This window comes from Emys orbicularis, chromosome 1, assembly GCF_028017835.1.
Source record: "Emys orbicularis isolate rEmyOrb1 chromosome 1, rEmyOrb1.hap1, whole genome shotgun sequence".
Taxonomy (NCBI): domain Eukaryota; kingdom Metazoa; phylum Chordata; order Testudines; family Emydidae; genus Emys; species Emys orbicularis.
The window spans coordinates 233,333,513-233,349,663 of NC_088683.1; positions in this window are offsets into that span (position 1 = coordinate 233,333,513).

Genomic DNA, 16,151 nt, shown 5'->3' on the forward strand with positions numbered 1-16,151 from the left:
CTTTCTGCAGTACTCCTTCCTAGGCAGTCATTTCCCATTTTGTATGTGTGCAACTGATTGTTCCTTCCTAAATGGAGTACTTTGCATTTGTCCTTATTGAATTTCATCCGATTTACTTCAGACCATGTCTCCAGTTTGTCCAGATCATTCTGAATTTTAATCCTCTCCTCCAAAGCACGTGCAACTCCTCCCAACTTGGTATCATCCACAAACTTTATAAGTGTATTCTCTATGCCGGTGTAGTGTATTAAATTGCTCCCCGTAGGAATGTGCTACTTATGGTGTACTACTTACGGCTGCCAGTCCTGGTTCTCAGTAAGTAGCACATTCCTACGGGAAGCAATTTAATACACTACACCCGGCGGCTCTCGCAGCCGCACTGCCTGGCAGGAGCTCGGAGCCCTGCCGCCCAGAGCGCTGGCGGCACGGTGAGCTGGGGCTCGGGGCTAGCCTCCCCGACCAGGAGCTCAAGGGCCAGGCAGGATGGTCCCGTGGGCCGGATGTGGCGCGCGGGCTGTAGTTTGCCCACCTCTGTTCTAGATGTTTGCAAATTGATTGCTTAATTATTTGCTCCATTATCTTTCCGGGTACAGAAGTTAAGCTGACTGGTCTGTAATTACCTGGGTTGTCCTTATATCCCTTTTTTATAGATTGGCACTATATTTGCCCTTTTCCAGTGTTCTGGAATCTCTCCTGTCTTCCATGACTTTTCAAAGATAATCACTAATGGCTCAGATATCTTCTCAATCAGCTCCTTTAATATTCTAGGATTCATTTCATCAGGCCCTGGTGACTTGAAGACATCGAATTTGCCTAAGTAATTTTTAACTTGTTCTTTTCCTATTTTAGCCTCTGATCCTACCTCATTTTCACTGGCATTCACTATGTTAGACATCCAATCACCACCACCTTCTTGATGAAACAAAGAAGTCATATAAGCACTTGTACCATTTCCACATTGTCTGTTATTATTTCCGCCCCCCCCCCCATTAAGTAATGGGCCTACCCTGTCCTTAGAGAAGAAATTGACCAATGTTGTCAAGAAATTCCTTCACCCTCCTTGAAGCTAAACACCAGCTAGTACATATGTCTTTTTAAATACTACATCTTGAACAGAATTTTTAAACAGGCATGAGTTGGTCTTTGGCCCCTGCAAACTCTTAAACACTAACAAGAAATGATGTTTCAGGTCTGCCACATAATCTAAGAGATTTCAAATCGGGTGGAAATGACATGTCACATAACACCCAAAATTAAGCCAAGAGTGGTGCAGAATTGAGCAAGCATAGATAACCTAGTATTTTTTTCTTGGTAGTTATGAAACTAAGAAATCCAGAGAGGGATATGTTCATACATTTTAATTTTACTCTGGTTGATGAACAGCCTAAAAACATGCAGTATTATATTGCCCAATGTAAGCAGGCACTCTAATAAGTGCAATAATTTTGCTGAAGCCAGAGTTTCATAATTAGATGCTATACAAGCTGGTTGATTAAAAGAAATGGTGCGCAGAAGATATAGGTTACTGTTATGAACTGAAAATTCATAAGCTGTATGAGTCTTACATTTAAAAAAAAAAGAGGTCACAGGTTGGAGCAGACAGACAGATGAGATGGAGATAATGAGCAGGAACTCAGTCACAAAGTATGATAAAATCTTGCAATAAATAAGGTACTGTGGTGCTAAGCAGTGATGTTTACAAAGAAATGGCAAGGAAGTATAAGAAATCTATGATGCATTTGTTCTTTTTAATATAAGATGATCTTCTACTTAAGGTAGAATTACCTTTTTCTATAGTGGATATGTATGAAATATTAACAGCACACAAAAGAGAGAGGTGGAACAAAGAATGATTATTAGAGCCAATAGCTCTCTTAGTGGCAAAGGCCCTGATTCAGGAAAGCATTTCGCATGTAAACATCTGCAAAGCTACTTCATTATCCACGTTCAAATCCCTCCTGAAAACTCTCCTTTGATGCGATGCCTACAAAAGGCTTGACAAGAGTTAGGCTGCTGTTCAGGAGTGTTGGAACAATTTGTATAGTGGGAGTACCGAGAGCCATTGAACCAAACTGTAAACCCTGTATATGATGGAATCCACTTCAAGGCAAAGGGTGCTGCAGCGCCCCTAGTTCCAGCACCTATGCTGCTGTTGTGCTGTGACCACTGCCTATCACCAATATCGTCCCCTTGTACTCCCCTGTCTCCTCCCAGGTGTTGTCTCTTGTCTTAGTGTAAGTTCCTTGGGACAGGGATAGTCTTTGGTTCTGTGTGCAGTGCCTGGCATAATGTGGTCCTTGTCCATGATTAAGGCTCCTAGGCACTCCAGTAATATAAATAAATAGGGCTGTCAAGCAATTAAAAAAATTAATCGTGATTAATCATGCAGTTAAACAATATTAGAATACCATTTATTTAAATATTTTTGGATGTTTTCTACATTTTCAAATATATTGATTTCAATTGCAACACAGAATACAAAGTGTACAATATAGTTATTTTTATTACAAATATTTGCACTGTAAAAAACAAAAGAAATAGTATTTCAATTTACCTAATACAAGTACTGTAGTGCAATCTCTTTATCATGAAAGTTGAACTTACAAATGTAGAATTATGTACAAAAAAATAGCTGCACTCAAAAATAAAACAATGTAAAACTTTAGAGCCTAGAAAGTCTACGCAGTCCTACTTTTTGTTCAGTCACTTGCTCAGACAAACAAGTGTGTTTCCATTTGAGGGAGATAATGCTACCCGCTTCTTGTTTACAGTGTCACCTGAAAGTGAGAACAGGCGTTCACATGGCACTGTTGTAGTCAGCGTAGCAAGATATTTACATGCCAGATGTGGTAAAGATTCATATGTTCCTTCATGCTTCGACCACCCTTCTAGAGGACGTGTCCATGCTGATGACAGCTTCTGTTTGATAACGATCCAAAGCAGTGCAGACCAATGCATGTTCATTTTCATCATCTGAGTCAGATGCCACCAGCAGAAGGTTGATTTTTATTTTTTATTTTTTTGGTGGTTCGGGTTCTGTAGTTTCCACATCAGAGAGTTGCTCTTTTAAGACATCTGAAAGCATGCTTCACACCCCGTCCCAATCAGATTTTGGAAGGCACTTCAGATTCTTAAACCTTGGATCAAGTGCTATAGCTATCTTTAGAAATCTCACACTGGTACCTTCTTGCGTTTTTTGTCAAACCTCCAGTGAAAGAGTTCTTAAAACGAACAACATATGCTGGGTCATCATCTGAGACTGCTATAACACAAAATATATGGCAGAATGCAGGTAAAACACGGAGCAGGAGACATACAATTCTCCCCCAGGAGTTCAGTCACAAATTTAATTAATGCATTATTTTTTTAATGAGCGTCATCAGCATGGAAGTATGTCCTTTGGAATGGTGGCCGAAGCATGAAGGGGCATACGAATGTTTAGCATATCTGGCACGTAAATACCTTGCAATGCTGGCCACACAAGTGCCATGTGAATGCCTGTTCTCACTTTCAGGTGACTTTGTAAATAAGAAGCGGGCAGCATTATCTCCCACAAATGTAAATAAACTTGTTTGTCTGAGTAATTGACTGAGCAAGAAGTAGGACTGAGTGAACTTTCTAGGCTCTAAAGTTTTACATTGTTTTATTTTTTAGTCACAATGAGAGAAATATGGAAGGATGCAATCATAGGCAGGGCTCCATATATTCTGCTTGAAAAATGACAGATCTTGTAACCTGATCCTATGGTTTCTTCAGCACAATTGTGTGGCAGCCTGGAAGTTCTGTGGCAGCATCAGGTAAGATAAAAAAAACAACACAACTTTTTTTTTTTTACTAATTAAGTATGAAAAAGAATAATACCATCGGTATATCATTGTCTTCTTTATTTTAGTATTTAATTCCTGTTGTTTTACTATGGCCCTCCATTTTCATTGTGCTTCAGATTCTTGCATTGCCAATGTTTAACCACACTATAAATGTTGTCCAGTCGGGAAGCTAGACATATTGGCAAATGACTAAAGGTTAGCTGGAGTTTTTGGCCCACAGAAAGGCATGGGAGGGGACTCAGGATTGTGGAACAGGCACAGTGGGTCGATGTTTCTTTTAAAATGATCAAATCCAAGGAGAGATTTTAAAATGAAAAGGGATATTCTAATTTGGATGAGGAGACCATTCAAGGGGACAGAAGACAAGGGAGATATACCAGTAACTGGAAAAAGGTGGGTTGTTTATTACTAATTTTAAAAATCTCCAGGAATATTCAGTTCTGTTTATTCCCTACCAGCATCATACCACACATTTAGCTGTGGCTTGTAAATTCTTTAACTTGTCTATCTAACAAACACTGTATGTTCTTTCATTTTCACTGTCATAATAGGGCACTACCATGATATACAAGAAATGCTGTAAGCTTTTTGCTCTTTGTAAACTTAATAAGGGATATATGTCAGGTCTGAGGCAAGGGAGTAAGGAATGGATAAGGATTTCATCATAAAGAACAAAAATAACTATCAATGACCCAAGGTAAAAAATATGTTCATGCATACACACACACAGGTTTTCCAAAATTAATTAAAAATCTCACAACCATTGTTTTCAAACCTAAGTGCCTAAAGCTAGGCTCCTCAATCCATATTTAGGCACTTAAATAGAAGTGACCAGAGTCTCAGAAGTGTTAAGCACCCACAAATTCCACTTGTGTTGAAAGAAACTGCTGGGTGTTCAGCAACTTTTGAAAAAAAGTCAGGTCACTTCTATTTAGCTGCCTAAATATGGATTTAAGAGTCTAACTTTAGGAACCTACGTTTGAAAATTTTGGCTCACATCTCTAAGGATAATGCAAGTCATTTTTTTATCCACTAAAAATGCCATTCTTGTTCTCAATAGCCGGATTAATAAATCTCTAAACATGAATTATATATGAGTTCTCACAAAGATTGATAGTTATTTTTAGCTTGGGAAAGTAATATTGTGCTTCAGGTGCTATTCTTGCCCATGTAACAATCAGAAGAGTCAGTTTTGTGAATCAGGGTCCAGTTTTGGCTTGAACAGTGTGTATAAATGGTGTGCATATGCAATGTGTTATAGTGCCTGCATTAAGAATGTTGTTTCTTCCAGGTGTAAGACTGGACTACAAATCTCAATGCAGGAATAAATACAGTAAGGTAGTTACTTGTTCAGCATACTGAGTAATACGATAAGGAGTCTTCAGCAGATTGCAGCTCGAGGCATTTCTGATTATTCAAGTGACCACTGGTAAGATGCACTGGGGATTTTAATTTCAATTGGGCTAATGCAATGCTTCTAGAAGAGAAATAAAGCACTATAATGTGGAACAAAAAAGCAGATGGAACATCGCACCCACGGGGTGTATGGAAAGACTGATGGGAGCCCAAAACCACAAATGGAAATCAAGGCGAACACAATCTTCTTGGAAAAAGTATTCACAACTCTAGTGAATCCATTGCAACTGACACTGAAATACTCCAAAACCTGAGTCCAAATCTGAAAATATTTCTTTACCTTATTACACCACTGTAATGGTTTGGGATAGATGGTGTAACATCAACCACTGAGGCCATGAGAAAACAAGCATTCTAGGACCCATCAGCAGATACCTTATAGACAAGGATCCAAAAACCTGCAGATTTAGGCATTGATTATCATATGGCTTTGTTCATTTTTTTTTTACCAGAATCTGTTTGCCTAGCTCATTAGGCAGACTGACAAGAGTATGTCACATCTGTTTGCCACACTTTGCTTTGGCTGCAAAATCAAATCTGGGTAAAATTCAGGGACCTGAATTGTCCAGATCCCAGTACTCAGAGGTGCTTCATTCCCATACCTTTTGCAGTACTCTTCTTGGGTAGCACACATGGGAATCAGCTGTAGGGAGCACTTGGGGGCAGGTCCTTCAATTCTCTCCCACGAGATATCACACTACATGAATTTAGTGTGGCCACTTTAGGCCTGATCCTGCATGGTAATCCACACATGTGGACAATTACACCCATATGGAGGCCTAAATGGAGTCGATGAGGTGCTCCAAAGCATAAGGATCAATCTGTGCTGATCAGTTCACAGGGTTGGCACCTTTCAGAGAACAATGTAAGATCACTCTGTTTAGGCTTTCTGCTGAAGACAGGCTTTTGGAAAGCACTGACATTTAGTCATCTGCCAGCTCTCTCTTCTTTTCAGACTAGCAATTTATATGCTATGTGGGGGTTGTTGGGGACACTGTTACTTGCTTCTAATCTAAATGTTGTGAAGTGCGCCCAGATCTTCTATTGATAGGTATCTTATACATTTATGTAAAAATAAAAACAATTAAACAGTGGTTATATTTCTTGAAAGAACAGTAACACTTAATAGGCCTTAAATGGATATCACCCTATCTGCCAGAAAGAAAACCATTTTTGTTTCCAAAACTGGTGGAGAAAGATTCTTACCAATACCCAAGTGTTTGCTGACTGCACTGTGTCTGGCACATTCCAATGGTTAAAAGAGAGAAGGTTTTCAGTAGGGTCCAAGAGGTCAGTACTTGGCTCTGGCAGTCTGGCCTTGGCTACACTTGCGAGTTACAGGGCTGTAAAGCCGCCCACAGCGCTGTAACTCACTCCCCGTCCACACTGGCAGGGCACTTACAGCGCTGTATCTCCCTGGGTACACTGCTGCAGGTACTCCACCTCCCTGAGAAGCATAAGAGATACAGCGGAGGGGCTACGACTCACGGGTGTGAGTGTAAACGCTTGCAGCGCTGTACTAATCACCTTGTCAACTGGCCAATCCTCTCCATTGTTGTGACCAGCTGCAGGAATGTGGAAGTGCCGGTTTCAAAGCTCGTATCACAGAGAAAAAGCAAACAGTTTGCTGTTTGCTTTGAGTGAGTGAATGAATGAGCAGGGGGCCGGGAGTTTGGAACTTGCAAAATAGAGTGCTGACACGCTCCAAAAAGCACTCTCTCTCCCCCCACCCACCCACCCCGTTTTGAAAAGCACGTTGCAGCCACATAAATGCTGGGATAGCTGCCCATAATGCACCGCTCCCAACACAGCTATAAATGTTGCAAGTGTGGCCACGCCACTGTGCTGGCAGCTGTCAGTGTGGACAGACTGCAGCGCTTTCCCTACTCAGCTGTACGAAGACAGGTTTAACTCACAGCGCTGTACAGCTGCAAGTGTAGCCAAGGCCTGTGAGCACTGGTATTTTCAGTTCACTTCTAGTTTTCAAAAATGACTGAGGTTCAGGGCTCTTTCAAGTTTATCAGCCAAAATATATCAGTGAAGCTGCCAAGAAGGTCACTGCTACTTGCACTAGAGAATATGGTTCTAAATGAGATTTTTCTCTTTTCCCGCAGAAGGGCAAAGGGTAAGGGAAAAGGGAGCTATTCTCTTATTTTCCCTTACAGTGAATGGAATACATTACAGAGACTGTGGGTTTGAATCAACCCCAAGAGTACAGTATAGATGGTTATAAGATGTTATAAATGTCTTCTTCACTTTCTGTACAGAGACTAGTACAGTTATCTGTGTGTGTACTATACCAGCAATGTGCTGTTATTTTTTTCAGGGTTAGTCTTTCAAAGTTACGTACGTGCATATATTTGTACTTTCCTAACTTATGTGAGCAGACCCCTAAATTATACACATCCTTTGGGTATTTGTTCATATATTTGTCCATTACCTAATTAAATGGCTAATGAGAAAATCCAAGGTTATATACAGCATAACCTAGATGACGAAGCAAAACAAAACAAAGCAATTCATCAAAATGAGCTAGAAAAGGTTGGATCTCAGTGCATTGTGAGTGATACCCTTATGACATGGCCAAGTATTTTACTATCTTCAGCTTGCTACTGAATTGCCTACTTTATTTAATGCAAGATACTGGAAATGGAAGTAACATGCTGCTGGGCCAATGGCGTTTTAAAAGAATCCAACCAAAACTCAAAATGGTAAGCTAAATAAGTGGTTATTGTGCTAGTTGATGCTGAGCACTATTGAAAGTCTGACCACTCCACTTAGGTGCCAAACTAATTGAGCCAGGAATTAGTAAAGAACCCATCAAATCAAAATAACCCCTAACCATGAGAGTACAAAATGGAGACTTAAACCCAGATTCCAATTGTATAGGTTGGACTCATTTCTGCTCAAGGAAATGTGTTTCTTTAAATGGTGTTAAACATAGTTTCAATTGACTTCAAGCTAAAATTGTTTAAATATTGTTTCAAACCTCGCTAAATAGTCTTTGAAAACAAATATAAATATAAATTTAGCTAATCACCATCTCCACACCATGCACTTATTCTGGTTACTCGTTAGTGGAAATCCATGGATCAAGGTCTATTATCCATTCCCTTTCCTTTCCCCTAAACAAATTATTAAATAGCCAAAAAGCTGTTACAGTGTGAATATGAATTAAAATTTACAGCAGGTGTCATAACTACCACACCACTTAATTCCTGCCTAAACTATTTGATCCCTAGTTGTTGAGACTGTCATAATGTCACTCAAGTTCAAGTGAAAATAGGAGGAAAGGAGAAAAAGTGGCTTTGATCACCCTGTTGTAAATTGCCTTGAGAAAAGCAAGCATTATATAATCAAACTTTGAACAATTGGCTGCTTTTCTAGTACCCTGAATACTTGAATCCATACCACTGCAGCTGTAACATTCATGTATAATGTTATTCACGTTCTTCAATACAATTTGATACAAATCTATGTTGCTGAAAAGGAGTTTTAGTCCCCCAGAGTTGCTCAACATTACACTTATATCTAGTTTTCCACTTGGTATAGTGTTTAGTTTAGACTGATCAATTTGGCTGCAATCCTCCATGGATTGATATATTTTTCTTTTCACTTTCATTCTTTCGTATAGCATTTAAATAAGCTCCCTGTTTGCAAAGGAGATAAACTGTACCATAGCACTGAGTCTGCAATCATATGAAGTCGAGGCTTATCTAGGCAAAATGGAATGGAGTGCCACAGAATTTAAAATCAAATCATCTTGTTTTATTATAATAGAGGCATAGGTTTAAATAAAAAGCTAAATACAAATTAAAGGTCATAGAGATCCATAACTGCTTCAGCAAGGTTAAGGTTACTATTTTCATTATTACTTATGTAGCAGTAAGTGTACATGGTCCTTTAAGGAACCTGACCCGAAGTATTTACAATCTAGGAGCCAGACCACTGAAATCAACAGGAGTTTTGCATGAATAAAGACTGTAAGGTAAAGCCCAAACTTAGGCAGATAGCATTAGTTCAGATTTTTTTGTGCCAAGACATTGCAGCAAGTATTTGCCAGCCCCAGGATTTGAAAATTGACAGAGCGACCCCCAAATGCCATGAGATTGGCATAAAATAATGAGATTTTTTAAATGTTCTCACTCTGGGTTTTTTTCTTTGCCTTTTGTTTTTTGAGCATTTAGAGTGCACTTGGATCATGTTGTCAAGCCTCTCTCTGCAATAGGGTGACCAGATGTCCCGATTTTATAGGGACAGTCCCGATATTTGGGGCTTTGTCTTATATAGGCGCCTATTACCCCCACCCCCATCCTGATTTTTCACACTTGCTATCTGGTCACCCTACTCTGCAACCACAAAGGCTAGAAACTTTGCTTCCATTTAAAGAAAGTGAGATTCTCATGTAAACACATTAATCTACAAGTTGGGGTCTTAAAGAAAAAACACCTAATATTGCGTGACTCAAAATAAAATCAAAGTTGGAAACCTTCAATATAGCAATATATATGACTTCACATTTGTCAAGTGCTTGACAAATATTAACTAATTAATTTTCACAACACTCTTCTAGGGTTAGGAAGTAAGTATTAACATCATTCCCCTTTTCTAGGGGGAACTGATACAATGGGTTATTTTTTTATTTTATAAAATGCACTTACAACGCATCTTTAAGTGCAAATTTAAAATGGAAGCTACATTAAACAGACCTAATAAATCTCAGTTAAACAGCTCAAACAAATCCAGTTAATGCATTCAATAAAACTTCACACACACACACACCCTCCCTCCACGCTACCTAGTTGCACAAAATTTTGCCTGAAGATTAACAAAGTCTGAGCTTCAATCTCATTCACATTACCTCCCCCCCCCCCCCATATATTTCTGGGGAACTGTAAAGGGGCCTTAAACTGGGTGTAAATGTCACTGTTATATTTACAGCCACTTTAAGGCCCTTTTATACTTCCAGAGTGGTGCAAAGGGGCCTTCATGTAAATGAGAATCAGACTCTCTGCCTGTGTGAGACCAGTGTGGGGAGTGAACTGCATAGTTATTGCCTGTTCACCAAGCCCTTTCATCAACCCCATGATATATAAATTGGGGACTTCCAGTTGATGTCTACTGTCAGGACAGACCAAAGGAGAAGAGGTTGTAGAGAATAGGAAGTGGATAATATCCCTTTAAATAGCTTAGGAGCCCTCTAGGGGTCCCACTGTGTTCCATGTTTTAGAAACCAGCCAAAGCAGCAGTCTGTCTATGTGACTAGGCCTTGCTCTGCATATTTAGTAATTATGGTTGTTTGGACCCCACTGTGCTCACGTGGTTTCTTCACATTATTATTATTATTATTGTGTAATGGGTAAAAAACCAAAAAAAAAAAAAAAAAAAAAGAAGAGGTTTTTAAAGCCTGGTCTACACTAGACTTAAACAAAAAATTGTCCATTACTGCAAATGGGACAGCTCCACCAGTGGTAGCAATGTTGGAAACTTTAGCAGAGACCAAAGTCAGATAGCTACCAGAATTGTTACCACCATGTTATCTAAATCTGCGCTGAGCAAAATTAGAAAACATGGTGGTAAAAACACTAGTGTCCCATCCATACTAACACTCCCACCATTGCCTACCATTCCTGCTTTAAAAACATTGGAGTTGCCACATAAGATCAGACCCATGGACCATCTAGTCCAGCATTTTGTCTGAGACAGTGGCCAGTCCGAGATGCTTCAGAGGAAGGTGTAAGAACCCCACAGGAGGCAGATAATTTGCTCCCCATATAGGTCATCCTCATCCTGGTCTCTAATAGTTAGAGATTGTCTTAAACCCAGAAGCACAAGCTTTAATATCCCTTCCAACATTTTTATTGTCATCAACTATGATAACTCTGAATGTTCTTGACAGCCAGTCATATAGAATAAAAAGTCTAGTGAATACAAAGCTTAAGGTAGCAGGGCTTTCTAGGCCAAAGCCAACACCTTGAATTTAATCTAGGAATGAACTGGATGCATAGTGCAAAGCAGAGGTGTCCTATGCTCCCTGTCATGCCACTGAAGTAGAGAGGCAGCCAGCAAAATACTGCACCAGGTGAAGTTTCTGGGTGGACAACAGGTGTATCTCTAGGAACTACATCTTGCAGTACTCCTACCTAGAGGTGACAAAATCAAAGGTAACTATAAGAGGTTCTCATTCACTTTGCACTGCAATCTCCACACCAAGCACAGACTGAAACCAACCAAACAACCAAAACCACCTGGCTGCAGCAGCTGATCAATTATTAAAAAGTATTTGGGAATCTTATTTGACCACTCTATTGTAAAATTTGTAAGGCAGATCAAGGGGGCGGATATCAGTTCTGCTGTCCCCTCTGAGAGCTTCCAACAGCCAACAGCATCTTCTCCCTCTTGTTTGCAATGAGTTTGACACAGCTAGTCCTCACCCCAGCCCTAATCTTGGCCAGCGCTGAAAGACAGTATTGTCTAGATCAGATGAGAAGAAGAGACAGAGCTGAGTGTCATCAACATAGTGATGTTGACACTACAATCCAAACTGCCTGATGAACACTCACAGCATCCTCACCTACACAATGAAAAAGGTTAGATGACAGACCAGAACTTTGCAGTCCCCCATGCAAGAGAATCATTAGGGCAGAAGAACAATTACCCAATATTATTCTTAATTTGATCCATTCCCAGAAGGAAATAAGGGATTGCTGCTAATTCCTGAGTATTGAAGGCATAAGTGAGTTATGCGGGTAATGCAAAGAAAGTGTAAATAAGTCCCTTATACCCTTATGCCCTCTAGGGGAGTGTGGACGAGCATTTGGGGGGCACGCAGCAGGGCTGGGACCAGCCCCCACAGGGGGCAGGATGGGAGTTCCACACTTCTGCCCCCAGACCAGCTCCACCTCCAACCCCGTTCAGCCCTCAATACTGCTCCGCCTCCAGGCCCAGCTCTGCCCTCATGCCCTCTCCACCCCTATATCAGCTCTGACCCCAGTCGCAGCTCCACTCTGCATTCTGCTCCAGCCCCAGTCCAGCTCTGCTCTCATTCACTCTCCGTCCCCAGACCAGCTCAGCCTTTAGCCCCAGCTCCTCCTCCATCCCGTTTCACTCCCAGCTCTGCCTTTAGCCCCAGCTCCGCTGCTGAGGAAGCTTTGGCTGTGCAGTAATGAAGGGGGGCCCCGGAGAGATTCCATTACTGGTAAAGGGGGTGGGGGCGTGACTGGAAATGTTTGAGCACCACTCCTTTACAGATTAATTATTCTAAAACTTTTTTGCAAGAGTTTTAAAGATTTTTACTGGGACTATTTCTTTTAAGCCTCTTTCTACAACACTGGTTTCCTTAGTTACCAAGTACAGCCCTTGAAATGACAGAAAAAGTAGTATTTATAAATTTTTTAAATTGCTAAAAATATCTACAATAGTTTTTCTATAAATCAGGGTGATTCAGGTTTATAGTCTGATATCTCACGATTTACCAGAGCTAGAAACAAATGTTTTATATTATTCCACACCTCATTTGGAATGCGGCATCTGCTTCTAGCACTAAATGATTCATGTTATATCAGACTTTAAACTTCCACTGGTCATAGTCTGAAATGGATCAGTCATGGACTTCAGGCCACTGTAACCTGAACAGAAATTGAACATTCAAGGAAACTAGTTTTGGGAGATTATTAATTATTAATTATTATTATTATTATTTTATTAAATATGGTTGCTGTTAGAAAGCTACTGATAAGTTTGGATTGTAAGGATGAGTCCCAACTGAGTAGACAGCTTGCAGGCGGGGCGGTAAAAAGTGGGACAAGTTATTTATTTCATGGTTCTGCAGCTCATTTTATGGCTACCAAAATTAAGAAATTTATTCTATGTGAACAATATAAATAAGTAAATACATATATGGCATACATGAGATCACCATCAGGACCATATGCTGCAATGCAATGTCATAGTCAAATTGGACATCTTTGGCTTTTCCAATTAAGGAAGACGAAAAACCTTTTAACTTTAAAACACTTCTTATGTAGCCGAGACTAAGAATAGTAGTAGTAGGAAAACCAGGATGTCATTTATCTTGATTCCATACCTAGTGAATTGCTCTGCAAGTTGCAAGTGTAAAATGAGGCTTTTTGTGTATTTTTTCATATATTCCAAGGCTAGACGGGACCATTGTGATCAGCCAATCTGACCTCTTGTATAACACAGGCCATAGAACTTCCCCAAAATATTTTCTAGAGCATATCTTTTCGATAAAACATCTAAACTTTATTTAAAAATTGTCAGTGATGGAGAATCCACCATGACCCTTACTAAGCTGTTCCAATGTTTAACTACCCTCATTGTTAGAAAATGTATGCCTGATTTCCAATCTGAATTTGTCTAGCTTCAACTTCCAGCCACTGGATGGTGTTATACCTTTCTCTGTTAGATGAAAGAGGCCATTATAAAATATTTGTTCCCCATGTCAGTACTTATAGACTAACCAAGTCACCCTTTAACCTTCTCTTTGTTAAGCTAAATAGATTGAGCTCCTTGAGTGTATCACTGTAAGCTTAGGTGCCAACTCTGTAGGTGCTTTGGGGCTGGAGCACCTATGGGGGGAAAAATAGTGGGTGCTCAGCACCCACCAGCCACCCGCCGATCACCTGTTCGGTGGGCCCAGCTGATCAGCTGTTTGGCAGTGGGCGGGAGGCACTGGGGGAAGGAGGTGGAGCAAGGGCAGAAAGAGGCTGAGCGAGGGTGAGGTGCACTCATGGAAGGGGTGGAGTGGGGCAGGAAGAGGTGGAGCGAGGGCGGAGCCTTGGGGGAGGGGGCAGGGCCTCAGGGCTGAGCGAGGGTGGAGCACCCACATGGAAAAATGAAAGTCAGCGCCTGTGATTATAAGGCATGTTTTCTAATCTTTTAATCATTCTTGTGGCTCTTCTCTGAACACCCTCCAATTTATCAATATCCTGCTTGAATTGTGGGCACCAGAACTGGATACAGTATTCCAGCAGCAGTTGTACCAGTGCCAAATACCCTCTCTACTCCTACTTGAGATTCCCCCATTTATTCATCTAAATATCCCATTAGCCCTTTTAGCCTCAGCATTGCACTGGGAGCTCATGTTCAGCTTATTATCCACCACAACCCCCAAACCTTTTTCAGAGTCACTGTTCCCAGGATAGAGTCCCCTATTGTGTAAGTATGGCCTACATTCTGTGTTCCTAAATGTATACATTTAGCCATATTAAAATGTGTATTGTTTGCTTGCGCCCAGCTTACCAAGCAATCCCAATTGGTCTGTATCAGTGTCCTGGTCTCTTCGTTATTTTTGGGTCACCTTCCAACTTTATCGGCGATTATTTTACGTTTTCTTCCAGGTCATGAATAGAAATGTTAAAAAGAGTAGGGCCAAGAACTGATCCCTGTGGGACCTCACTGAAAATACACCCATTCAGTGATCATTCCCCATTTACAATTACATTACCAGTTAGCCATTTTAATGCATTTAATGTGCCATGCTAATTTTATATCTTTGCAATTTTTTAATCAAAATGACATGCCGTACCAAGTAAAATGCCTTGTAGAAGTCTAAGTATATTACATTAACACTATTATCTTTATCAACCAAACTTGTAATTTCATCATAAAAAGATATCAAGTTAGACAGGTTCTATTTTCCATACATCCATGTTGATTGACATTAATTATGTTGCCCACTTTTAATTCTTTATTAATCAAGTTCCATATTAGCTATGCCATTATCTTGCCCAGGATTGATGTCATACTGACAGATCTATAATTACCCTGGTCAGCCAGTCTACCCTTTTTAAATATTGACACATTAGATTTCTTCCAGACTTCAAGACTTATTGAATGTCAATATTAATGATCCACTGTGCCCTCAGCTGTTTTAAAACTCTTGGATGCAAGTTATCCAGGCCTGCTGATTTAAAAATGTCTAAATTTAGTAGCTGCTGTCTAATATCCTCCTGAGATATTAGTGCTATCATAATATAGCTACATCATCTATATTGTTCCAAATACAGAAAAGAAATATTTATTGAACACTTCTGCCTTTTTTGCATTATTGATAAGTCTTCCATTTCCATCTAGTAATGGACTAATACCATTGTTAGGATTCTTTTTGTTCCCGCTATATTTAAAACACCTCCTCCTTGTTGTCCTTAACTGTGCTGGCCATAGATTACTTCTTGTGTTGCTTTGCTTCCCTTATCAATTTTCTACAATTCCTATCTTCTGATTTATATTCATCATTTATATACTATCAACTTCCTCTTTCTTTCATTTGTTATGCATATAATTTGTATACCTGCCTGCTTCCTCCCTAAATCAGGTTGGGTTTTTTAACCAATATTGCCTTCTTCCTCAACTGAGGGTTGAAGCTTTTGGGGCATCTAGTAAAGTGTTCTTAAATAATTTGATTATTGTTCACATTTTAATGATTAGATACCTTTTCCTAGATGATTCGGCTCATAATTGTTTTCAACTTTGTGAAATTGGCCCTTTTAAAGCACCAGTATGTAGTTCCCTGGTCTGGACTTTATTCTGTTTGCACATTATAAATGCGATTGTGTCATGATCATTTTAATTTTTAGTTCTGTGATCAGTTCCTCTATATCTGCCAAGATGAGGTCTAATACAGTTTCTCCCATGTTGGAGGCAACATTTTCTGTTAGGAATTTGTCATCTCTAATAAATAGAAATTCAAAGGATGTTTTAGTATTGGCAGCATGTCTCTCAAATTGAAGTCCCCCCATGATCACACAGCTTTTTTCCTAGACATTATAGATAGGTACGTAAGGAGGCGGTCATCCTGTTCTCCAGTGTGATTTGGTGGTCTGTAGCAGACATCAGCTAATACCCCATCATGTGCTTTATCTATTAGAAGATTGATCCATAATT